Source organism: Cydia amplana, chromosome 2 (genome assembly GCF_948474715.1).
Source record: "Cydia amplana chromosome 2, ilCydAmpl1.1, whole genome shotgun sequence".
In the NCBI taxonomy this organism is placed as follows: Eukaryota; Metazoa; Arthropoda; class Insecta; order Lepidoptera; family Tortricidae; genus Cydia; species Cydia amplana.
The window spans coordinates 14,823,687-14,848,427 of NC_086070.1; the positions used below are offsets into that span (position 1 = coordinate 14,823,687).

The window sequence follows — 24,741 nt, forward strand, 5'->3', positions numbered from 1 at the left end:
GTTGTTTAGGCTACTGTGACTTGTCAGCATACAGCACTGAAGCGTACTCTGAATCTTCGTGGTATGTGGACTCGGGAGCAACGAATCACATGACTAGCAGGCGCGATTTGATGACAGACTTTAGATCGCAGAGTGGATACATCACTATTGCTAGTGGAGATAAACTACAGTGCACAGGTATAGGTAATGTTAAGTTGTCGGATAAGGCGATGTTGACTAACGTGCTGTTTGTACCTAAACTGTCTGTTAATCTCATATCTGTTTCTCAAATGATTAAGAATGGTTGTATTGTACATTTTGATACTATTGGTTGTACAATTTCTATGTTGAGCGATGTTTTGATTAAGGCAAATGACGTAGGAGGTGTGTACAAACTTCAGACCTCTAGTCTAAGGGCGAACGTGACTATTAGCACTGCAACTTGGCATAAGCGTCTTGGCCACTTGAGTGGCAAGAATATGAAGCTTTTGAGGCAGGGACTTGCTAATGATATTAGTTTTCAGGACGACCCTTGTAAAGATGTCGCATGTGAAGTTTGTTTGAAAGGAAAGCAAGCGCGATTTCCTTTTGTCAGCAGTCCTGAGAAGTCTGTGGCTGCAAATCGGTTGGATTTAATTCACACTGATTTGTGCGGTCCGTTGCCGGTGAATTCGCTTGGAGGCAAGAGGTACATCCTGACATTCTTGGATGATCATACGAGGAAGGTGTTCGTGTATTTCCTGAAGCACAAAAGCGAGGTGAGTCAGTACACGAAAGACTTTATTACTCTAGTTGAAACTCAAACTGGTGATAAAGTGAAAGCCCTGAGATCTGACAACGGGACCGAGTATGTGAACAGAGAACTTGACAATTTTTTGAAAGGTAAGGGAATAGTCCACCAGGTGACAGTTCCGTATAGTCCTCAAATGAATGGAGCCAGCGAGAGGCTCAACCGTACCCTTCTGGAAAAAGTAAGATGTCTGTTGTACACGTCAAACCTAGATCACAAATTTTGGGCTGAAGCTGCTCGTACGGCAGCGTATTTGATAAACGTGTCTCCTTCAAAAAGGCTCTCGGGCAAGACTCCTGAGGAGGCCTGGACAGGGAGGAAGGTGAGCTTGAAACACTTACGTGTCTTCGGCTGTGAAGCTTATGCTCATGTTGATAAAGTGAAGCGGAATAAGCTTGAACCCAAAAGCAAGCGTTGTATCTTTCTTGGCTATGAGAGTAATGGATATAGGCTGTACGATTTGGCGAAAAATGAAGTTTTTCGTAGTCGTGATGTTGTTTTTAATGAAACAATTTTTCCAGGTGCCACCAGTAAACGGTCGGTGGAGATATTCTTCCCTGTACGTGACGGCGGAGCTACCGATGAAGAGAGTCTTATGGAAGATCAGCCTGTGGTCGAGCTTGAGGCGGAGATGCCAGTGCTACCAAATGTAGAGGTTCAGGTTGAGGCGGAGAGGCCAGCAGTACCTGATGTTTGGTTTGAGGCGGACGCGCAGATGCCGAGTTCATCTACTGATACAGGCGGTGCTTCAAGGGAGCCGCATGGTGACGGACCAGCCTATAATTTACGACCCAGATTACCGAGATGTAATGTTACGTCGGCACTCGATGTAGAGGCATGTGAGCCGACAACTGTCAAGGAGGCTTTGCAGTCGAGTGATAGCAAGCTGTGGCGACAAGCTATGCAGGATGAGATCGATTCATTTAATAAGCATGAGGCTTGGGAGCTTGTTGATAGACCGGCGGGCAAAAAATATTGTGAAGAACCGGTGGCTATTCAAAATAAAACGCGACGCTAATGGAAAAATAGCGTGTTATAGAGCACGATTGGTTGCGAAAGGGTTTACCCAGAAGTTCGGAATTGACTATATGGATACGTATTCTCCTGTTGTTCGACATAGTTCGTTGAGAATGTTGCTGTCTCTTGCGGTCGACTTAGATCTGAAGATTGATCACCTTGACGTTAAAACTGCCTTCCTGAATGGCAATTTGAGTGAAGAGATTTATATGTCACAGCCGGAAGGATTCATCAAACAAGGCAATGAGCATAAAGTCTATAGACTCAAGAAAGCTGTGTATGGGTTAAAGCAGGCGTCCCGCGCCTGGTACGATAAGGTAAAGGAAGTTTTACACGCAGAGAAGTTCACGCAGAGCAAGTACGAGAGCTGTATCTTCAGTCGCCGTGTGGGTAAGCGAACCATTATTATCGCACTTTATGTAGACGATTTTTTCGTATTTTACGATTGTGACGAGCTTGCAAATAAGCTGAAAACGTCACTGAAGTCTCACTTCACTATAAAAGACTTAGGTGAAGTTAAACATATGCTAGGCATTAAAGTAGATCGCACTAGTAGTGAGTTGAAGCTGAGTCAGAAAAACTATATCGAAAAGATGCTCGAACGGTTCGGTATGAAAGACTGTAAAGTCGCAAAGACGCCCTTAGACTTAGGTCTGAAGTTTTCTGATAATGTTACCCACGATAGTAATCTACCATATCAGGAGTTAATAGGTTGCCTGATGTACTTGTCTGTGACTACTAGACCTGACATTTCATTTGCTGCCAGTTTTCTTAGTCAGTTTAATAATCGTTTCACAGCTGAACATTTTGCTGCGGCCAAACGTGTATTACGTTATTTGAAAAGTACAATGAATTTAGGTCTTGTGTATAGGAAAAATGATGTTAATGATAAATTTCGTGTTTTCGGATTTACTGACGCTGATTGGGCTAACGGGGCGGATCGTAAATCATACACAGGGTATTTATTTAAGCTAGGTAAGAATGTCATTTCCTGGGGTTGTTACAAGCAATCTTGTGTCTCACAGTCGTCTACCGAGGCGGAGTATGTAGCTTTGTCTGAAGCTGCTAAAGAGGCGGTATACGTCCGTGCGATTCTTGCTGAGTTGACAGGTCGTAGTAATACTGTTACTTTGTATAGTGACAACCAGTCTGCTGCTAAGCTGGCTACTAATCCAGTTTTCCACAAACGATCTAAACATGTGGACGTTAGATATCACTATATTCGTGAGACTATTGAGAATAACGTCATAGAGTTGTCTTATATGCCTACTGAGCAGATGACTGCTGATATACTTACGAAGGCATTGCCATATTGTAAACACGAGTCTTTTATTCAGGACTTGATGGAAGTCGTCCAAGATTAAGAGGGCGTGTTAGAGGTTTCATATCTGTAGAATAGTAACCTACTTATTGTAATCCTGGCCGACGGCATATGACATATGTGATTGACGTGCTTGTTATTCTTTCTATTCTTGTTCTTGTTTTTACTCTTGTGCTGAATATACTCTGCTTACATATTTTATAATAATATGTGTTTAAATTAACCCATACATCAGCACTTGGCCGCTTTTTTTTATAACGGGTGAAATAAATAAATGATTTGTTTTTTTTTTGTTTAATTTAAATTTTACTCAAACATATGCCAGAATTATGTCGTTTACTATATCATTATATTTTACATTTTACACAATTTAATAAAATTACAACTGTGGTGAAAAATAAGAAAGGCGTAAATTATTCAGTAACATTTTGTTTACCAGGTAGAAAATACAGGAGACTTGTAGAGTATAAAATAATTACTGCCATGTCTTGTCTACTTTACTTTAAACTTTAAACTAATTATTAAGGATCACGTTATCACATAATTATTGTTCCTTATTTAAATTACTAAGAACGTGACGATTTTTGTGATAACGCATCGATAAATTGATTGGATATCTAAACCTTTAGTATGTATCTTTCAAAGATAATTTTTTCACCTACCCAGCTCCAGAGGTGCATGGCCACTACAGGACTGAATTCCATTCATAATGTGTGCATGAAATTTTGCAGCTCGCACATTAAATTGGTTAGGGCTACACGTTTATTTCTATTTTGACAGAAACCTTGCCTTATCGATTGGTTTAAAGTTTGTTACTGAGATAATAAAGCCTATTAATTTATGACTCACTTAAAATTCCCAAGTTTAATTTATATGTACATCACTTATGATTTTAAAAATTAAAGTGCAATCAAGGTTGCCTATTCGCCAAATGAAAGTTGTATCCTAAAATAGCTACCGTTAAGTCGCTATTTAAGTTACTTAAGGTTTTAATTACCAAATTAATTAAATCACATTTCTGCTACACCTCGGTCAATGCCAATAGATACTCGTATTAATGTTTGATTAAGCAAGCGGGTTTTAAAATTGATTAAGAATTAGGCACCCTTAGTTTGTCACGTCACCATTTCGTCGCTTAGCTTACCTATTTTTAGGTACTGCGTAAGTCAAAAATTGCCCATGACAATATGTATCTCTCTTAAAAAGTAAATAAATCTGACTTGCGCGGTACTTGCTCTTTTGAGTTAACTTATACATTAGGGGTGTCACTTAATCGACACATAATAACATTACTCACAGATACATCTGTGCACTACAGTGCATAATTATTTTACATCGTATTTTCACGGAAACGTACGAACGCGTAATTGCTATTTCAGCCAGTCTCGGTACAAAAAGTACTGAGGTTGACTGAAGTAGCATGACAAATACGAACATTTCCGAGAATACGATACGATACGATGGAAAATAATTATGCACTACATCTGTACCTAATGTAAATTATGACAACTTAATATTTTAAACTTTCTTGGTTCATAATAATCCCAAGGCTCTAACTAGACACGCGACGATACGTTTTTGTTTCTGTTCCTTGCTGTATATTAAAATTACAATTCAATGCTAATTAAGATCAATAAGCTTGCGTGTTCATGCAATTTCATTTCACGGTCTTCGCTCGCTATACCACAACATATAACTGTAGTTGAAATTAGTTCAATATGCTAAGATTCTTATCGTCATTATAAATCATTGCTATCCAAGATGCTATCGCTCTTGCCATGGGTTCAACGAACTTTCCCTGTATGCAGTGAAACGAAGTGCATCTTAGTAAATAATTATATTGTTTTTATTATCTAGTGTAGATTTTGTGTCAAGTGGGTAATTATGATGATATTGATGATGCAACTTTTTATGCTTTTTTATTGCGTAAGATATTCAACTAGATATCTACTTACATTGGTACAGGTGATAACTTACAATTGCTCGCTTATGGTAGTTTGCTCTTTTCTCGTTTATATTTTATTTTATTTACAAAATAAGAAGGTCATCTTTCATACCGTGGATATGAAATTGAGACTTTTAATAATTAGGTATGTATAATTTGTATGTGCGCAATCTAGGTAAAGTGGCCTAACTTGGCGGTGCGGAGTTGGTACGCATACAGGCACGTTAAAACCTTCTACTTCTTAATTTTTTTATTATGAATGCCGTACAAATTTTAAAAAGTACCTATACAACGCGCGCGAGTCCTTGCTAGAATTAAACCATATGGAGTAGCCGTTATCAAGGTGTTTTATATATATTTTTAAGTAAAAAAGTAGTAGTGAGTGGATAATTTTAGAAACCGTACCTAAAATATAAATCTAGTGGCTAACTGGAAAAAAGATTGCAACGTGTAAACTCGGTAACACCCAGCAAGACTGGTTTCAAGTTATATGACGGATTGCAACTTGAAAGTGAGCGAAACCAGGTTCGGACCTAGGTCATAAAATCTCCAAGGCTGACTATTGAGATATTTCAGGGGTGTTATTTGTATCGGCCACTCCACTGGCGAGTCGAACGCTCTTCCATACACAAATATCTGAACTCTATTATGAATCCTTACGTGGACGTTCAGAATTTTTTGCTGTTGTATTTTTTGCTCTTGGTAACGCGTTTGGTGCACCACCGTTGAATTTGGAAGCGTCTATAGACTCCGGTGTCAGCTTATTGTTATTTTATTGGTATAAAAATTTCAATATTTTGTAGATCCAGACGTCACTTTGTTGTGATGACCCCGACCCTTCGACTCGCCTTTGCTCGGCAAGCAGTGAGAATATACGACGTGTGATATTCCAATATCACACCGAGCACCGAGTCAAAGATCTGGATAACCATTATAGTGCGTTCGGATTTTGTATAATTGATATGGATCCCGAGGTCATCGGTTATACTAGTTCACCTGACGTTTGGCTCGTCTACATGGTAAGCAACGTGAAAGCCCGGCCAGTAAAAGAGCAAGACTACTTGGGTTATTCCCACTAGTTACCACCAAGTTCTTACCAGTGGCAACTACTGGGAATTTTTTCCCACCTTTTACCACTGGTAACTACTGGGAATTTTTATTCCCAGTAGTTACCACCAAAATTTTGTTAGAGTTAAATACCTACTAATAAATACAGTATAAATAGTATAAGTCGATTAGTGTTTTAGTAAACTGCCTTAAGATTGACCAAAAACATTGAAACTGTTTAACCGGTACGAGTACAAAAACGATAAAATATGTAAGGATAAATTTATTAATCAATTTAGATTATTTTTCAAATGATTTTATTAGGTAATTCAAAATCACTCTATATTTATACTATACTATTTATACTGTTTTTGTTAGTATTTAACTCTAAGAAAAATAGGTGTGGTAAAAGGTGGGAAAAAAATTCCCAGTAGTTACCACTGGTAACAACTTGGTGGTAACTAGTGGGAATAACCCTATTTCTTTGGCACAAGAAAGCGAGGCTGTGCCGTTCTATGAATAAAAAACCTCTTGTCTATGGATAAACGATCTTATTACGATTATGTCATGATTACTATGTTATCTTGACATTTGATTTTTACTTTCGTAATTTTGACGTAATTTCGTTAAATAGTACCGTAAGCCTACTCTACCTTATCAAAAGTAGGTAATGAAACGTGTACGAGTATTCATTCTTTTAAAAAATCGATAGCGTAAGTAAGTAGTTCCTGAGATAGGTAGTTAGCAATATGACAGACAGAGACGGACGGAAAGAGTCGCACCATTTTGTCCGTTTTATTTTAACTTTTTAGTGCGGAACCCTACAAATCATCAATAAATGTGTACATACATATACTTACATTCATATAGTTAATATTTAAAATACATTATATATTTCGATTTACTCATCTAAATATGTTCTCTTCTATTATTATGATATCTGTGAGTAAAAAACAGTTGTAGTAGAGGTGTCAAATATGATGATGATGATCCTTCCGGCTGACTTCGACCATGGCGAAGCGAAGGCATGGTGTCAAATATACAGGATAGGTGTCTATAGCCTGCAGAAAAATAAACTAATATCACACGCTCAAAAATATCTTGACATTGACCCCAAATGTTACCCGACCTCTATGTAGAGTCGATGTAAAAAAATATTTTATAAAGGGAGGTTTTATTTGAGGTAAATACACTTAAATGATCAATATAAAGAATAATGAGTACATAAAGAAACTCACATACATACAAACATGAACGCTGAAAACAATACACTCTTTTTTTGAGCAGTCGTGTAAAAATAATTAAGTAGGTAATTAATATAAATTCCATAGAGCACAAAGCCTGAAATAATATAAAAATAAACTTTACAGTACATATGGGGCTACTTTTCCGCACTAGTGCGTAAAATAGCACTTTTCGTGCGTATGTCGAAACTTTAAAGTGCCATATGTACTGTAAAACGTTGTTCGATACACGTGCGAATAGGTAATTCGCAACTCGTGTCGATTTAAAACACTCCCTTCGGTCGTGTTTTAATTTTTCGCCACTCGTTTCGAATTTCCTCTTTTTCGCACTTGTATCGAAAATAACTATTACAGTACATATGGGGCTACTTTTCCGCACTAGTGCGTAAAATAGCACTTTTCGTGCGTATGTCGAAACTTTAAAGTGCCATATGTACTGTAAAACGTTGTTCAATACACGTGCGAATAGGTAATTCGCCTTTTTCGCACTTGTATCGAAAATAACTATTTTGTAACAAGAGTTTAAATTTAATATTATAATTGTAAATAAAACATTGAATTAATTTTGGAAGACGTTATTTAAATTGTAATATCACCTCTGGTTTATGCAAGTAGACAGTTTTCTTGACTAACAAGGCAACTGTTACTTTCTTTAACCGTATGACTTGATTGGTACCCATTGTTTCTAACTTTAACAGTTATGCAAAATGCCTTAAAAACTTACCAAACAGCTTGAAAATTCCGGATACAGTTCAAAAACCCCACATAAGCACTGTGCACAAAACTAAGAGCGTAACACATGCAGGCTGTGTTTGTGAGATTGTCAATGCAATGCCAACTTTCTACTTGAACTTTAGCAATTTAAACTGAAATATGAACACTATCTCTACACGATAACTTAAAATTGCTTTAATTGTTGTTTAAGATAAAGTTTTTGTTTGTTATAAGTGTTGTTTTTATAGTTATTTGGTGACGTAAAAGTTTTCACGTGGCCGGAGCGAGCGGTCGATCGCGGCTGCGTTCTGTGCGCATCTGAGCTAGCTCGCAGACAGTTGACCTTCGTAGAATCAAATGCGAGTGAAGTTAGGTACGACCGGTTTGGCTTTGGGCAAAAGTGCCTGTATGCTTTTTGCCTACGTATTTTTCAAGTTTGCGATGAGCTTTGGTGTCAGTTTTTGGTTTTGGAACTAAAATTCTATTTTAGGGCTAATTATGTCTGAAATCTACGGATTTTTCAATGGAAAGTTTCCAAATTTGCGAAATTTCCCACAAGGAAAGTCTTGGATACTTCACACAAAGTTCTGTTAAATTAAAAACAAAACTTCGTCTGAAAACAATTTTTCCAAAATGGAAAAGAACCTTTTTTCTTTATCCTTATAAATTTGAGAAATTTCGAAAATTTTAATACTTTTTGGAAAAGTTTCGTATTTTGTCTTCATTATTACATTTGTTTCAGCGGTGAGTGTCATAATCTCATAATGATACAGATTTAGTAAGGGTACGTATAAACCTCTCTTGTTTTAAGGGGCGTCCGGGACTCTGCAGGAGACTAAACTTGTCCAGCTGGAAGACTTGAATTGAACCATTTAGATCTTGGTGAACTGAGCTAACCTAACTTGTAGCTCTTAACTTAAGGTCATCTTTCATTTGTTCCAAACCGAATGCGACACTCTGTATAATCATTAATCAGCAATGTTTCAAAGTTAGAATCCTGAATGCTTTATTAAAAATTGTCGCACGGAGACAATTTTATTAGAATTAATTTTGAACAGTTGATGGCGTTCAAATTAGTTGTACTGTAGGTACCTATAATTCCATGTTTTACGTTACTGCTATCGGGTTAAGGATGGCGTCAGGTCAGGATTTAGTCATAACTCACGAGGCAAGCATGTTGAACATTTTGAAATTGCCCCTGACGTTCGGACGCCGATTATCTCAAACGGTTTCGCCGAAATGGCGAGTTTGTTTATTAATTGGCATCAACTCAGGGGGCGTTGTACGGTTGTATGTTAACCATTTCGCCATGTACAACTAACTTAAGGGTTTTAAGGGTTCAGTATCAACATGTCTTCCCAGTAAGTGCCGGACAGGCTGAAGTCAATGGGGTTAGCCGGTCAAAGTACATATTTTACAGATGGCGCCAGCCAGCCAGGCGCCAGCGCTTTTACGTTTTACGTACGAATCTACGAATTTCTTCTTTCCTACTAATAGTGACAAATTCTTGTTTTTTGGGAATTTTTTGGCCTGGATACTCAAAGAACAAAACAAAGCTGACGTAACAAATGCATTTGTTACCTGCTATATATTGCATTTGTTACGACAGCTTAAAAGTGTATGACATCGTTTTTTTCTATTAATAATTTTTATTTTAATTAAAGGCAAGCAAATAAGCTTGGGTTAGCTAAATAAATAATATAATAATAGTAAGGACAATAAATAATCATTACCTTGTATAGATAAATAAAAACGTATTTTAATGTAAAACATAAGAACACGACGTACGTATGATATTGAGCCCAGGGAACTCTTAGAATTGAGATACAGGCATACAAAGTTGGTTTGAGCGGTAATTTATTGCACAGTCAAGTTTGTAATTAAATTACGATGGATTAAGTATCTGGTTTTGGTTGGTTCGATTTTATAATTAATAGCAGTTATACTGAATTACTGGATTTTGATTTAGGTACCTTTACTTTGGTTGAGTAGGTAGGTACCAACCATTTTCATAAGATCTATGGCACTTGATTTTCTCGATAAATAAAAATAAATGTACCTAATAAAAAATATGTGAAAACATTGTACCTATAATGACAGTTAGCTGAAACCTATAGGTACCTAACTAGGGAATGCAATCTCGATCTCGCAATTTCGAGATCTCGCGAGATCTCGCACGAATTTGCGAGATTCAATCTCGTTGATAGGGAATCTCGATTTATGTAATCTTGGTCGAGATCTCGATTAAAATTTTCGAGATCTCGAGAACGAGATTGAAAGATTGATCTCTGTGAATTACTTGGTTTGAGTAATCTTTTTACCTTAGATTCATGTTGTTCTGGCAGTACTATTGTGTTTAGCCAGCTTTAGCCGACGATAATTAGCACTGTGGCGCACTCTGTGCGGAATATATGCGGAACTATGAGCGAGCATTTTCTGCTGTTGGCCTTTTTGCAACAAACAGGTGCCGCTTGGCCGACAATACCTTGAGAACCCTATGTTTTTTACGAAATCATTTTCAAAATGTATAGTGAAATAAAATGCCGATTTTCTAAGTAAAACACGTTACAATTATGTACCTATGTATAATTAAAAATAATAATTACCACTTTTTCTTACTAACATGATTACGTGCTACTTAGAGCTAAATAAGACTTATCTTGTTTTAATAAAAGTAGTTTTTTTGTTAAATGTTGATTAAATTTGTTGTTTTTAGGGTTCCGTAGCCAAATGGCAAAAAACGGAACCCTTATGGATTCGTCATGTATGTCCGTCCGTCTGTCTGTCCGTCCGTATGTCACAGCCACTTTTTTCCGAAACTATAAGAACTATACTGTTGAAACTTGGTAAGTAGATGTATTCTGTGAACCGCATTAAGATTTTCACACAAATATTGAAAAAAAAAAAACAATAAATTTTGGGGGTTCCCCATACTTAGACCTCAAACTCAAAAAATTTTTTTTCATCAAACCCATACGTGTGGGGTATCTATGGATATGTCTTCAAAAATGATATTGAGGTTTCTAATATCATTTTTTTCTAAAATGAATAGTTTGCGCGAGAGACAGTTCCAAAGTGGAAAAATGTGTGTCCCCCCCCTGTAACTTCTAAAATAAGAGAATGATAAAACTAAAAAAAATATATGATGTACATTATTATGCAAACTTCCACCGAAAATTGGTTTGAACGAGATCTAGTAAGTAGTTTTTTTTTAATACGTCAAAATCTCCTAAATACGGAACCCTTCATGGGCGAGTCCGACTCGCACTTGGCCGGTTTTTATTTTCAATACATAACACGGTGAACCCTAAATAAGAAGTGTTTACAGAATGCTTAGAGTTTTTTGACCAGATTACGACTTTTTAAATTACTTTGTATAATCTCGATCTCGTCGAGATTAATCTCGATCTCGAAAGTGTGACGGTCGAGATCTCGAAACACCCTATCTCGATTCAGATTTTTCGTGCGAGATCTCGAATCGCCAATCTTGATTCCCTATACCTAACTTTTTTACCCACGACGCACCCTAGACGATATGCATATTTAGGTATGCGTTTAGGGTTTGCTTGTTTGTTTGTGCATATTGCGTATATTTATTTATAAATATCGTACGTCGTTAGTAGTGACTTCACGTTTACGTGTATAAAACAAAGTGGTGATACATTGTTTACTAGTATGTACCTACTTAATTATTTTATCACGAAATTGTCATGTCTGTATAGTATGCTACTATAATTTATTACTAATATATTAAGTAAAAATGAGAAATTACTTTTGTCCGTATGATACCTCTTCACGCTTAAACTGCTGACTATAAGATAAGACGAAGAGTTATAAAAACATATCAAAATATACGCTATGATAGGAGACTAACAGTAAAGAAAAATATTGCTTAAATTAAGTCATGTTTTTTCAACGGCTTTAATTCCCCACACACATAGTTTTCAACACAATAATTTCATAATTCAATGTTTCAACACCATTTCTGATGAGATATTTTGGCGCCCGAACGGAATGAGAGCACCGATAATTCGCGTCAGAAATGGGTGCTATCACCCGAGTAACCCGCTTTAAATACTCTACTTTTCATTTCGAATACACGCGTTTATTACAGAAATTAAAAAGTATAAACTGATGGTACCTTACTTAAAAAGGTAAAAGGATCGTTATTTGTGAAACCGGGAACTATCAGAATGGAAATTATACGACAAATATAGGTACATTTAGAACCGAACTTTCATTGCTAATCGAAAAAAAGGTATGTACTCGAAGAGTAAAAATTACTATTGGGTCTTAGCGTATTACTTTTAACTCGATTAATAAATAATTTACTTAGATAAAGAAAGATGCACTTTCAGACCACGAGAAATGAAAATACACATTTATTTTGAGCGTCAATAATAATTATTATCTTTGCACTTACTTTTTTATGAAAACCGATGGACGAGCTCATCACATCACATCATGTTAGGTAGTGTTAAACGGGTTCTTGACATATTGGCAAACCTATAACCGTCTCTTTTCAACGCGTTGACTTTTCCATAAGGACGTCTTGCATTTTTTACCCGGCAAGCGTGACAAAAGGTGCAAACCGAGGGTTCGTTTTTTGAAATTTGAATAAATTTACACTTTTAAAGAAAGCTTATAACTCTTACGGTAGGGGTCTTCGAACTTAGTATTTCTATAAACTTGCTATTCGAGAATCTATTTGTGTGTACGCAGCTACATAAAAGGATTGTAATTTAATGAGTATCAGTTACAAATGTTAAATTACTTGTTTTTTACAAACAAATAAAATACCATGTTTGATTAGCATAGTGGCCAGGACAAAACTTGGCAAACTGGTAGGTTTAGGTTACTTTTTGCAGTAAACCACTAACATTTTAATTTTAATTAATGTGATTAAAAATAAAAGTTAGAATGGACCTATGTACTTATGCTACCACGATTTGTTGCAATTAAGTTAAAATACCGGTTTACGTACAGATTCCAGTCTTATTAAGCGTATTCTTAGCACTGCTTTTTTCACCAGTTTTAATCGTAAAACCTTGACATCAGCCAATTCTGGTTTGTTTAATACCTACCTAGTTAAAGCGAATAAACGCAATTGTAAATTAAGGGAGACTTATACGGCTGTCAAGCCCCTGAACTACCTTTTCATTCCGTGAACTTCCCCTTCTAAACTACATCAAAAGACCTCATCACCTGAGTAACACACGTGTGTATATACATAGCCAGTTTATTTCCCTTCTTATTGGCAATATCTACATGTACTAAGACTGGTGTTTCTTAGAAAATAGGTATACATCTGCATTGTTTGAAGAGAAGTTAGCCCTGATGTTATAAAGCTGGATACACACAAAATGTTACAATTCATTTACATTTTATTCAATAATTCAAGTGACAGTTGAGCCCATCACAGATGGAGCGATATATTTTGGTAGGTACATACGATATCTTATCGCAAGGCTTCTGCAGATGTTTCCTGTAACAGGAGCAATAAATTAAACTGTAGGCTGTATTCCTCAAACTGACCAACATTTGTTCAGCAGCTTTTAAAAATAACTCATGTGTTTATTTTTATTACACTTTAAAGTTTATTCTAAGACGCAATGTATTGCAAATTTTGTTATGTTTAAAGCGTGACAAGCGACGTCAAACACACTGATGTCAGCGTACATTGAAGGCAGTATTTAGTTTGTATAAAAAAGAGGAAGTCTAAAGGATTCATAATTTTTAAAAGTTGCTGAACAAATGTTGGTCAATTTGAGGAGTACAGCCTTTAGCTTAATTTATTGCTCCTGTTACAGGAAGCACCCTGTATAACAAAATAACATGACACTTTTTGTCAAGTCCTAACTATAGTCCGATTGTTCACAAACTATTAAATGATTCCAAAATGTCCCCAATACTGAAGCTAAGCCACAAAATAAACTAATGTCTAGTGCACTAACGGCCTCACGAAGGTCCCGAGATAGGCATAGTGCGCAAACAGAAACATTGTGCCGACTTAGAAACAAAGAATAGGAATATTTACAACACTCCTACGAATCTCATAGACAATATTTTCTGCAAAGTATTAGGGAATATAAGATTAAATTTGGCATAAATGACGGCAGTATTAGCATAATTTTATTTGCTATAGCATTTATATACAAGCATGATTTATTTTAAAGATGTCATACTGTTTTACTTCCCACGAAAATTATAATGTTATCATTTCAGTAGTTAAAATAGGTGGTTTGCAAAATACCAACGCAAAACCTAGGAAAATTAGATCTTTTACGATGTCAGGGTTGTAGGAAGAGCTCTCAAGTACCGAACATTCGGAAACCTTACCAATTCCAACAATTCGCTTTATTAGGTACTGGCGACCCGCCCCGGCTACGCACGGGGTAACAAATTATACATAAACCTTCCTCTTGAATCACTCTATCTATTAAAAAAAGCGGCCAAGTGCGAGTCGGACTCGCTCATGAAGGTGTGGGACACTATTATTGAGAAATTAAATAATTAATCTTCGATAGATAAAAACGAATTACATTTTATTTTTCAAACACAAGAATAATCATTCAGTCCGTAAGTTGACACATCGTAATCAAAATTGGCTTACCAGCCTGCGTTCGCAGGCGGAGGTAAGCGAATCAAAGAGGTTCGCTACATCAGCCCCCCCAGACCTTTAGGGTCGATAACGTAAAGGGAACCAAACCTGACGTCCAGAGCGGGTCTTCCTAGGTTCGGCGACGGGAGGAGCAGGAGGAACTATTGCGGGTCCACGGGGAACTGGAAATACACTAGAACTACCTGGTTCATCTGACTAGATGTACGCGGGTTTGATTCTATCAATTGAAACAGAAACAGCCTTTCCAGAAATGTCGATAACAAAATATTTATCGTTTCTTTCCAAAACAGACAGAACAGACAGACATGACGAATCCATAAGGGTTCCGTTTTTTGCCATTCGGCTACGGAACCCTAAAAATCCGCATCAAAATCCGTTGCGTAGTTTGAAAGATCTAAGCATACAGACAGACAGACAGACAGACAGCGGGAAGCGACTTTGTTTTATACTATGTAGTGATGTAATAGATTAGAAACACTACACATACAATTTAAATAGGCGCTTCTATTTTGTTCTCAACTCCATAGGTGCGCCGCGCGCTAATTAGTGAGCAAACACGAATGCACTCACCGCCCGATGTTTTATTTTTACTCACAGCAAAAGAAAGTAAAGAGCATTAGTTCAGAAAACTAAGCAAAGGCAACATTAAGGATATAATAGTGCCGTTTCAACGCGTTCTTCCAATAGACACCACAATGTCCACAATACAGTATACAATGTATTTTCCTACATATTTACTAATATACTCTAACATTAGAGAATTGTATTTTCCACTATTCGTCTTCGGCTATCTAGAAACGATCGAACCCGAAAGGTGTCAATGGTGTCTAATTACTAATCCTCTTCTTTCCGTTTGAGTAACAGCGAGCTGTAAGTTATTTGAAATTAAACGCGTTTTAACCAAAGCGTTTAGGGAAACACATCTAGTTATATTGTATTGAGATAAAATTCGTTTTAACTTAAAATTGGTTTTAACAGAAAGATTACATAATAATATATAGGTAAGTACATTGTGTTATCACAACTGACATTTATTACGAATGAAATAAGGGATCTATATATATGTAGACACGCCTCAGGCGGCCTAGCCAAGATGACAATCGCTATCGCTTCGCCATCGAATAGCTTTATGTCTCTCTATCATTCTTCCATATTAGTGCGACAGTGACAGTTGCGTTTCGATCGCTACGGAGCGTAAGCGATTGGCACGTTGGCTACGCGGCCTGATTATTGCACCCAAGAATAAGCATTATATGGGCAAACATTAATACATACTTACGTTTATGCATCCAATTTCAATTTCCAACTGGATGGACATTCTACTTATAACTGTTTATTTCTAACTGGTTTGAGACTCTATAACAAGTCAATTTCCATGCCTTAATCATATCTATGGCTGAAACGGTTTCCTATTTCATCGTCTTATTAAATCTGATGCATTAGTACTGGGTCTTATGCAATTTGGTTTGCTAGCCCCATTAAAAACTAATCCATCAGAATTGAGGCACGTGCCCAATGTCGGTTCTAAATTGTAGGTAACTGTAATTACTTACAAGATTTTATTTTTTATTCAATTACCTATAGGTAAAGTCGCCATCAGATATATCGGAACGGCCAAAAAATTTGAACAAAGCCTTTATTATAAAGAGGCTGAAAAGCACCGTTTCTTTGAGAAAGTTACCTACTTAATTTAAGCTCAGGAATGCACCCTTGAAATTGACGGACTTAAAAACAAAACACCGTGTATATACATATATATTCCTCATTAAAAGCCTCAAGATCGAATAGATCGATTATTTTTTATGAAGAATAATGAAGTGTGAAAATATATGAAAAATCACACACGTCACCTTGATATGAAAACTAAAAAAATAAAATTAATTTTATATGAGCATACGAGTATCATATTAATAAACAAGTTGTTTCTGAGTAAATGACCGAGGGATAGCCAGAAGAGAAGAGAGATGTTGGTAATATATGTACCAACGGCCAAAATCAGTGGATTCGTTAGCATGACGGGTAACAATGGACACACGTCTCTGGTCAAGCAAACTATAATCTCAAGACTGGTCTATAATCCCATCAAGTGATGCAAGCGTGGACAAATCGGTATGCAGACCAGCCGGCCGACTCATGAAGTCAACTAAAGGTTTACTGATACCTAAGGTTGGTTTAATCTAGCTCATTTGGGCCACCCACCATACTTTAATAGGTAATAAGAAAAATCTCTTCTGTTTTCCAAAGTGTGTATGATGTCAGCAGGTATCAGTATTGTGTGTTTGCACTACTGTATCATGACTTTTTTTAAACGGCTTTTCTTTTAAATTTGGTAATAATAATGTAAAATTTTATATTTACATCAAGTACCATTTCCATACAATTCACGACCCTTTTAAACAATTTTTTTGGTGATTTGTAAGATGTAGGGAGAGATGGTTATTTACTTGTCTATAATTACTTAATTATCCTCTAAATAAACCTTCTACTTGTTTCTAGTGGCATTTATGACAAAAAAAAACCGGACAAGTGCGAGTCGGACTCGCGCACGGAGGGTTCCGCACCATCAGCAAAAAATAGAGCAAAACAAGCAAAAAAACGGTCACCCATCCAAGTACTGACCCCGCCCGACGTTGCTTAACTTCGGTCAAAAATCACGTTTGTTGTATGGGAGCCCCACTTAAATCTTTATTTTATTCTGTTTTTAGTATTTGTTGTTATAGCGGCAACAGAAATACATCATCTGTGAAAATTTCAACTGTCTAGCTATCACGGTTCGTGAGATACAGCCTGGTGACAGACGGACGGACGGACGGACGGACGGACGGACGGACAGCGGAGTCTTAGTAATAGGGTCCCGTTTTTACCCTTTGGGTACGGAACCCTAAAAACAAGTTTTCGGAACGTTTTTGACCCTAATACTACCTACATACTTCAAAAATGCATGATTTTCTTTCGTAACATTTTAATTTTTTCATTTTTAGTGTACCGCGCAAACTTTGTTCGCGGTACAGTTATGGGATCACATCGGTCTTGCAAATCAGTTAAATGTGTTTTTTTTTAATATGCTGTCCTTGGTCTTTCTTTACCATTCTGTGTTTTGTGGTTCATTAGAGAAGTATACTGTTGTTGTTCTTCATGCAAAAAAGTAGCAAATATTTGTTCAAACCTGAAACAGTGAGCTGCCGTCCTTATCCACTGCCTTTTTGTCATACATTTGTTGTGTAAATATCCCATTAATGTCTTTTAAGCCTCGCTGTGGTCAATGTCTCTTGGTCTTTATTTATTTAGAGAAACTAGTTAGCTCATTGGAGCGGAGTCAAGTTCACTGTCGCTTCGGAACTACTTTCACCACGAATATTATGCAAATCGCCCTTTATTGGTTATTTATTTGTTCTCGTTTTGCTTTTACTTTCATTATGAACTACTTAACTAAAGACGTTTTTCTCTATAATTAATATAACATTATGAATAAGTAATACATTTTACATTTGTACGGACTGTGCACTTCGTTTTAAGGAGGGGCTATCAAAAATTAAAATATTAATAAGAAATAATCAGAAGTTAAAATACCAATACAAAAAATATTAATCACACACATACATACATTGCTTTTATATTTAACCCCATTAAAGCTCACCCTGATCTACGTCATTTTATGTTGACAAAACAAAACTACGTGACCTTAATGTAGATAGGTTAATGTGTTTAATCACCGGCCAATATACTTTGACCCTTAGCATACTATCGTAGTTAAGCATGGCGTAGTTTAGAGTTATGGTTATAACACTTATAACTTATAACGCCTTAGCACTCCTACATTTAGCGTCGGGATGTGTTATTGTGAAATAGGCTCTAAAATGACATCGCAGGGTACACGGCATCAGAGCTTTTATAATAATCTAATCTAATACCTTTAAACGAGCAATTCTTGTTTATTTATTTATTTATCTATATCTTATAGCTTTAAACGAGCAATTCTTGTTTATTTATTTATTTATATATATATATATATTTCGGGGATCTCGGAAACGGCTCTAACGATTTCGATGAAATTTGCTATATGGGGGTTTTTGGGGGCGAAAAATCGATCTAGCTAGGTCTTATCTCTGGGAAAACGCGCATTTTCGAGTTTTTTTATGTTTTCCGAGCGAAGCTCGGTCACCCAGATATTAAGAAGTTATTTGAGTTAAAATGACTATTGATTACGCAGTCCGTGGATTGATTAAAAAAAAACAACGAGACTGATTTTTTTACTGATTTCACCTGAGTATAGATGTACCTAATATAATTAGTGTTGTGAATAACGCTCATTTTGGGGCTTAAAGACTCGAACCCTTAAGACTCTCGAAGCTTAACGCCTCAATGGCGGCAAAGACGATTTCTTAAATTCCATAGGTACGCGTAAAATATATAAATACAATTCTGAAATATAGTCGAGTCTTCAAGACTTACGATTCTTGAGGGCTCGAGTCTTTAAGCCTAAAAATAAGCATTATTCACAACACTGAATATAATGCTTTTCTTTGAAAACCAAAAAAAACGAGTTAAACACATTTTATAATTTTTCTGTAAAATAGTTTAGACGTGTGTTTGTATTGTTAATTGTCTGACCTCAACTCTCATGCCGATGCCGTGCTGATACCAACATATTTTACAACATAATTTTTAGCATGGATATAAGGCAGTTTTTGACGTTAAAAAAGTGTGCTAATACTTCGTTATTGTCTGTTTCCGGCTAAATCCTATCCCATTGCGTGCTTGTCGGAGATTTCATGTCTGATTGAGCCCTTGTGTGGTTTGCAAAATAAACAAGTCAAAGTTAGATGCGTCACCTACGAAGCTTCTATCCTGGTTGTAGTCTTACCAGTAATAATATAGAAAAGTTCCGGACTGTGGTCGCCGACATCTGCAGAAGAGGATATGGCAACTGAAGAAGATGTTTAACCAGCGATGTCGAGGAGTATTAAGAGCCAACAGGAGTGGTCATTTCTCCATACAAACGTACTCGACTGTTTCCTCCGTGGGTTTTGAAGCTAGAGCAATGATTTTTTCAACACAGATTAATATTGTCAATATCTGTATCGGACCGTTTTGCTTTTTTTGATGTTTTTGTTTTTTAAGGCGCTAGAGCCCTTCAAAATGGCCAAAATTGCCTAATTGACTATGCCGTAATGAGAGGCGTGGTATTCAAAACTGATATCAATTAGCTAAAAAATCAAAACGGTCCGACACAGATAATTTCATAATCATTTAGATTTCCAAATTTGGTTACGATTGGTTAAGTTTTTGTCCTTATCGCACTAGTTTTAGGACCCGCTTCCGTTAGCGAGACGGGTATATTTACCTAAAATATTTAAATTTCAGCTCCTATTTCGTCTTAAGCATATTTGCAATGCCGCCCGCAACTCCAGAGGTGTCGCATGCGCGTTGCCAATCTTTCAATCTTTTTTTTTAATAAGTATTTTATAGTAACAATATGTTGGGGTGTAGGAGGGGGTAGGCACGCTCAGGTTTGCGACGCTGAGCTACAGGTCTACTCACTCAAGTCCTTCATACACGTCCCCGTCGACCCTGGATCTGCCGCCGCGGATCAGGGTCGAACCCACCCGGGGTTCACTGCTGGGTGGGTCGTACACCCCGGAAATGCTAGTGGTCGCGACGGGCGTCGCATTATTTACCAACAACCCCGGACCACTAGCAGCCAAGTATGAGGGCCATACCTGGTGTGTCAGTCCCAACCGCCGGGTAATCCTTTTCCCCTACCTTTGTTCCTGTCTAACATCCCGTGATCCAAATAGTCATTTCCCGTCTCTACTCCTATCTTAATCCATTCTCTCTCTTATCCCCCCCCCCTCCCCTATCTTCCATCCTTTGTTCCGCTACCCTACCCTATTACCTCTCCGCCAATCCAAGGTGTCATACGTACCGTGCCGATGGATGCGTGGCTGGTGGCGAGACCAGTCGTTAACGGCGTCTCTACGAAACCGGGACGAATCGTAGAAGTATTCTAGTCCTTCAGTCGGCAAGCGGGGCTCTGCCGTTCTGTGACCTCTTTTCCCTAGCTACTCGTGGGACGTTTATGGATAATTTAAAAGAAAAAGCAGAAGATAGTTTAGACGCCATTTCCTCGGCTCTGGAGTCGATCCTGGCCGATGATCGTGTCGGAGCGAAGGAGGCTGTAGAAGCCTCCAGTACGCCCGAGGTTTGCTCCCAGGGAGGGGAGAGTGAAGCTGTGGTCGATAGAGACGTCGTCGTCTCTGGCACGCCCGGCGACAGCTCCTCTGCCAAAGAGCCGCGTAAACACAAACGCTTGTCGGGTGCTGCTCGCAAGAGGTTCCGCAGGCTTATGGGCGACGGGGTAGCCAAAGAGCAAGCCCTGTCAATGGCCCGTAAGCCTAGGGCGGACATCCCTGTGGAGAAGCCGGCCACGGAGAAAGGCCCTGTAAAAAGGGTCCGCTCTGAGGACGATTCTCCACAGGGATCAGCGAAAAAGGCCCCGAAAATCCGCGCTGATACCTCAGGGGAGCTTCGGCATCCTAGCTTCCGGGAGGTAGCGGGGTCCTCACGAGTAGGGATCCGTAATTCGGACCCTATGAGTGAGGATCAAATGAAGTCGGTCCACCGGCACCTAAATCTCGCCATGGTTAAGCAATGGGCGAATGCGAAGGGCGGTGCACCGCAGTTTCTGGGCTTCATTCACAAGACAGGCTGGATACTTGTGACCTGTGTCAACCAGGTTAGCAGGGACTGGCTTGTGAAGGAAGTCCCGAACCTTAAGCCGTGGCCGGAGGCGAAACTCTCGGTCATCCCTGAGGGTGAATTGCCCAAACCAGCCACGGCTATCACCTTCATTCCGGAGTCCGAGGCGGCCTCTGTGGAGGAAGCCTTGGCGCTGTTCAGGGTCCAGAACTTTGGCCTGAACACAGAACTCTGGAAAGTTCTCGGGGAGAAGGCTGAGCAGGGTGGCAGGGTGGTCACTTTCGCTCTGGATGAGCCTTCTGCCGAGACCCTTAAGGCCAATGGTGGAGAAGTAGCCATTGGCTTTAAGAAGGTGCTGTTCCGGCTAAAAGGGGGGCCAAATGCTCCCCCAGCACAGCAGACGAAGCAGCAACCTCAGCCCCTCGCTGAACCTACTCCTGGGCCAAGTACCATGGTACCTGACAGCCGAAACCCTATACCCCAGGGCTCCCGTGGCCGTGGGGGCGGGCAACCGGCAGCCAGAGGCACAAGGGGCGCGATGAGGGGCATGGTACCCGGACGGGCCAGACCCACAACCTCAGCAACAGGAGGACCTCAAGGGACTCCTAGTGCGAGAGGCAGGGGAGGGCCACAACGGGTCACCAAAAGGGCCAAATAAAAGGCGTTGGCCCTATGGCACCCGCGAGGGTCCTGCAAGCGAACATCCATCATGCGGCAGCTGCCACGGCCATTGTTGAAAGCCGGCTTGCAGGACACGTCGACCTCGCATTACTTCAAGAACCTTGGGTGCGAAACTCAACCATACTAGGACTGAACTCGGTTGGTAAAGTTTTATACAATACTAACGGAATTAAGCCTAGGGCTTGTATTGCTTTTGGCAAGAACATTGACTTTCTACCTGTTCCAGAGTTATGCACAGACGACCTGGTAGCAGCGTATGTAAATCTCAAGGGATGGAGCGGGCAGAGGATTATACTTTGCTCGGCATACCTCCCTGGAGACAGGAATGACCCCTCTGCGGAACTCACAGCCGTGGCCGACTATGCCCGCAGACACAACGCAGAAATTCTGGTGGGATGCGACGCTAACGCCCACCACACCAACTGGGGAAGCACTGACATCAATGATAGGGGTGAGTTACTACATGACTTTCTTCTATTCAATAACTTCCAAATTCTAAACATAGGATGTACACCCACCTTTGTCACTAGGGTTAGGAAGGAGGTTTTAGACTTGACTTTTGCATCCTCAAATCTAGCCAGGCATATACAGAACTGGAGGGTAAGTGATGTGGAATCGCTGTCAGATCATAAGCACATCTGTTTTAATATATGTTTTTCTCTCAGTGTTCAAACGGTCACCTTCAGGGATCCCCGGAGGACGGACTGGGAGGGCTACAGGAGCAGCCTAGAACGTAATCTGGAATCCGCAGCGAAGGTGATAAAAACGAGGGAGAGTTTAGAACTTGCGGTAGAGGTGGTCTCAAATGGCATTGTAAGTGCCTTTGAAGAAAACTGTGCTCCCAAGGTCAAATCAACTAAACGTGTGGTCCCATGGTGGAACTCCAACCTCAGGAGGCTCAGGGCCAAAGCACGCAAGTTATTCAATAGGGCTAAGAGGACAGATGAGTGGGAGGTCTATCGGAAAGCCCTAAATGAATACAGTAAAGAGATTAGGAAAGCTAAGAGAGCGTCATGGAGGAGGTTCTGCGAGGACATTGAAAATACGCCTCAAGGAGCGAGACTTCACAGGATACTCTCCAAAGCTAGAAGTAATCAAGTGGGCCTTCTCAGGAGGCATGATGGCTCCTTCACTGCTAGTGAGACGGAGACTCTGGAGCTCTTAGCTGAAACTCACTTTCCAGGGGCAGGACAGTCACACGAGCCCCAGGTGGTCAGGGGCCTGCATAGGCCCTGCCCGGAGGACTGGAGGCAGGCTGCCCTCGTCATAAGACCCGGGATAGTGAGGTGGGCCATAAGCTCGTTTAAACCCTACAAGACGTGCGGCCTGGACGGAGTAAGCCCTGTGCTAATGCAGCGAGGAGCTGAAGTCCTAATCCCGCATTTGGTTAGAATCTTCAGAGCTAGCTATGCCTGGGGACATCTACCAGAACAGTGGAACAAGGTCAAGGTATTATTTATACCGAAGGCTGGGAGGAAGGATTACGCGTTAGCCAAGTCCTTCAGACCCATCAGCCTCTCCTCGTTCCTCCTTAAGACCTTGGAAAAGGTAATTGATAGGTACATCAGGGAGAGCTGTCTTCTGAGTAAACCCATACACGACAGCCAACATGCTTACCGTAGGGGCAGATCTACAGAGACTGCCTTGCTGGAGCTGGTTGACAGAGTGGAAAGGGCTTTGGAAGACAAGGAAATAGCCCTATCGGCCTTCTTAGATATTGAGGGCGCTTTTGATAATACACCCATTCGGACACTGGTGGAAGGGCTTAGGGCCAAAGAGGTGGACTCCACCACTATCCGCTGGGTGCAAAGCATGCTCTCAAGCAGAATGGTTAGGCTGGACTTGCTTAACACCACACTCGAAGTGGCCACTGTGAGAGGCTGCCCGCAGGGGGGTGTCTTATCTCCCCTGCTCTGGACTCTTGCGGTGGATGGACTTCTGCACAAGATGGCGGAGCTCCGAATCGACACACAGGGGTACGCTGACGACCTTGTTGTGACGGTGAGGGGCAACTGCCAAAGTACTTTATCAGACCTTATGCAGAGGGCTCTCAACACCATAAATACATGGTGTGGAGATAATGAATTGTCTATCAACGCAGATAAGACAATTATAGTTCCATTCACGAACAAGCGGAAAATAGACAAACTCAAACCGCTTGTCATGAATGGTAAAAGTATTCCGTTCTCAACAGAGGTCAAATATCTGGGGGTAACACTGGACCAGAAACTGACCTGGAACAAGCATGTGGACGGAATTATACAAAAGGCTAGATCAGCCCTGGCAATATGCTGTCGTTTAGCAGGCAACCGATGGGGTCTAAAACCCAAAATTGCCTTATGGCTGTACACATCTATAGTGAGGCCGATAGTGTCTTACGCCTCTGTAGCATGGTACAGGAAAACGACGCAGAAGGTAACAGTGACGAAGCTTGGCAGCCTGCAAAGAACTGCCTGTGTCATCGTCACTGGAGCCATGTCATCCTCCCCGACGGCAGCCCTAGAGGCCATACTAAATCTACCGCCCCTTCACCTGCATCTGGAGTTGGAGGCGAAATCTAGTATGCTTAGAATAGCGGGCGCGAGGAGAGGTAATTGGTTATCGAAAACTCTGAGACTGTTTAAGGAATCAGTGTATGATATCCCTGTTCTTGGGATGCCATCCGACACTATGGCACCCAAA

At 39.6% G+C, this 24,741-nt stretch overlaps 1 protein-coding gene and 1 long non-coding RNA gene across 2 annotated transcripts in view; both read right to left on the reverse strand.

Annotated features, from left to right (window-relative positions):
* LOC134658170 (uncharacterized) overlaps nucleotides 1–8,512 on the reverse strand; it is a 126,816-nt gene extending 118,304 nt beyond the window's left edge. The window contains exon 1 of the mRNA XM_063513782.1: nucleotides 8,068–8,512. The gene's annotated coding sequence lies outside the window, so the exon portion shown is untranslated. The remainder of the gene's footprint in view (nucleotides 1–8,067) is intronic.
* A 2,460-nt stretch (nucleotides 8,513–10,972) lies between these two features.
* LOC134658847 (uncharacterized) overlaps nucleotides 10,973–24,741 on the reverse strand; it is a 367,332-nt gene continuing 353,563 nt past the window's right edge. The window contains exon 2 of the long non-coding RNA XR_010097746.1: nucleotides 10,973–11,283. This is a non-coding gene — a long non-coding RNA (uncharacterized LOC134658847). The remainder of the gene's footprint in view (nucleotides 11,284–24,741) is intronic.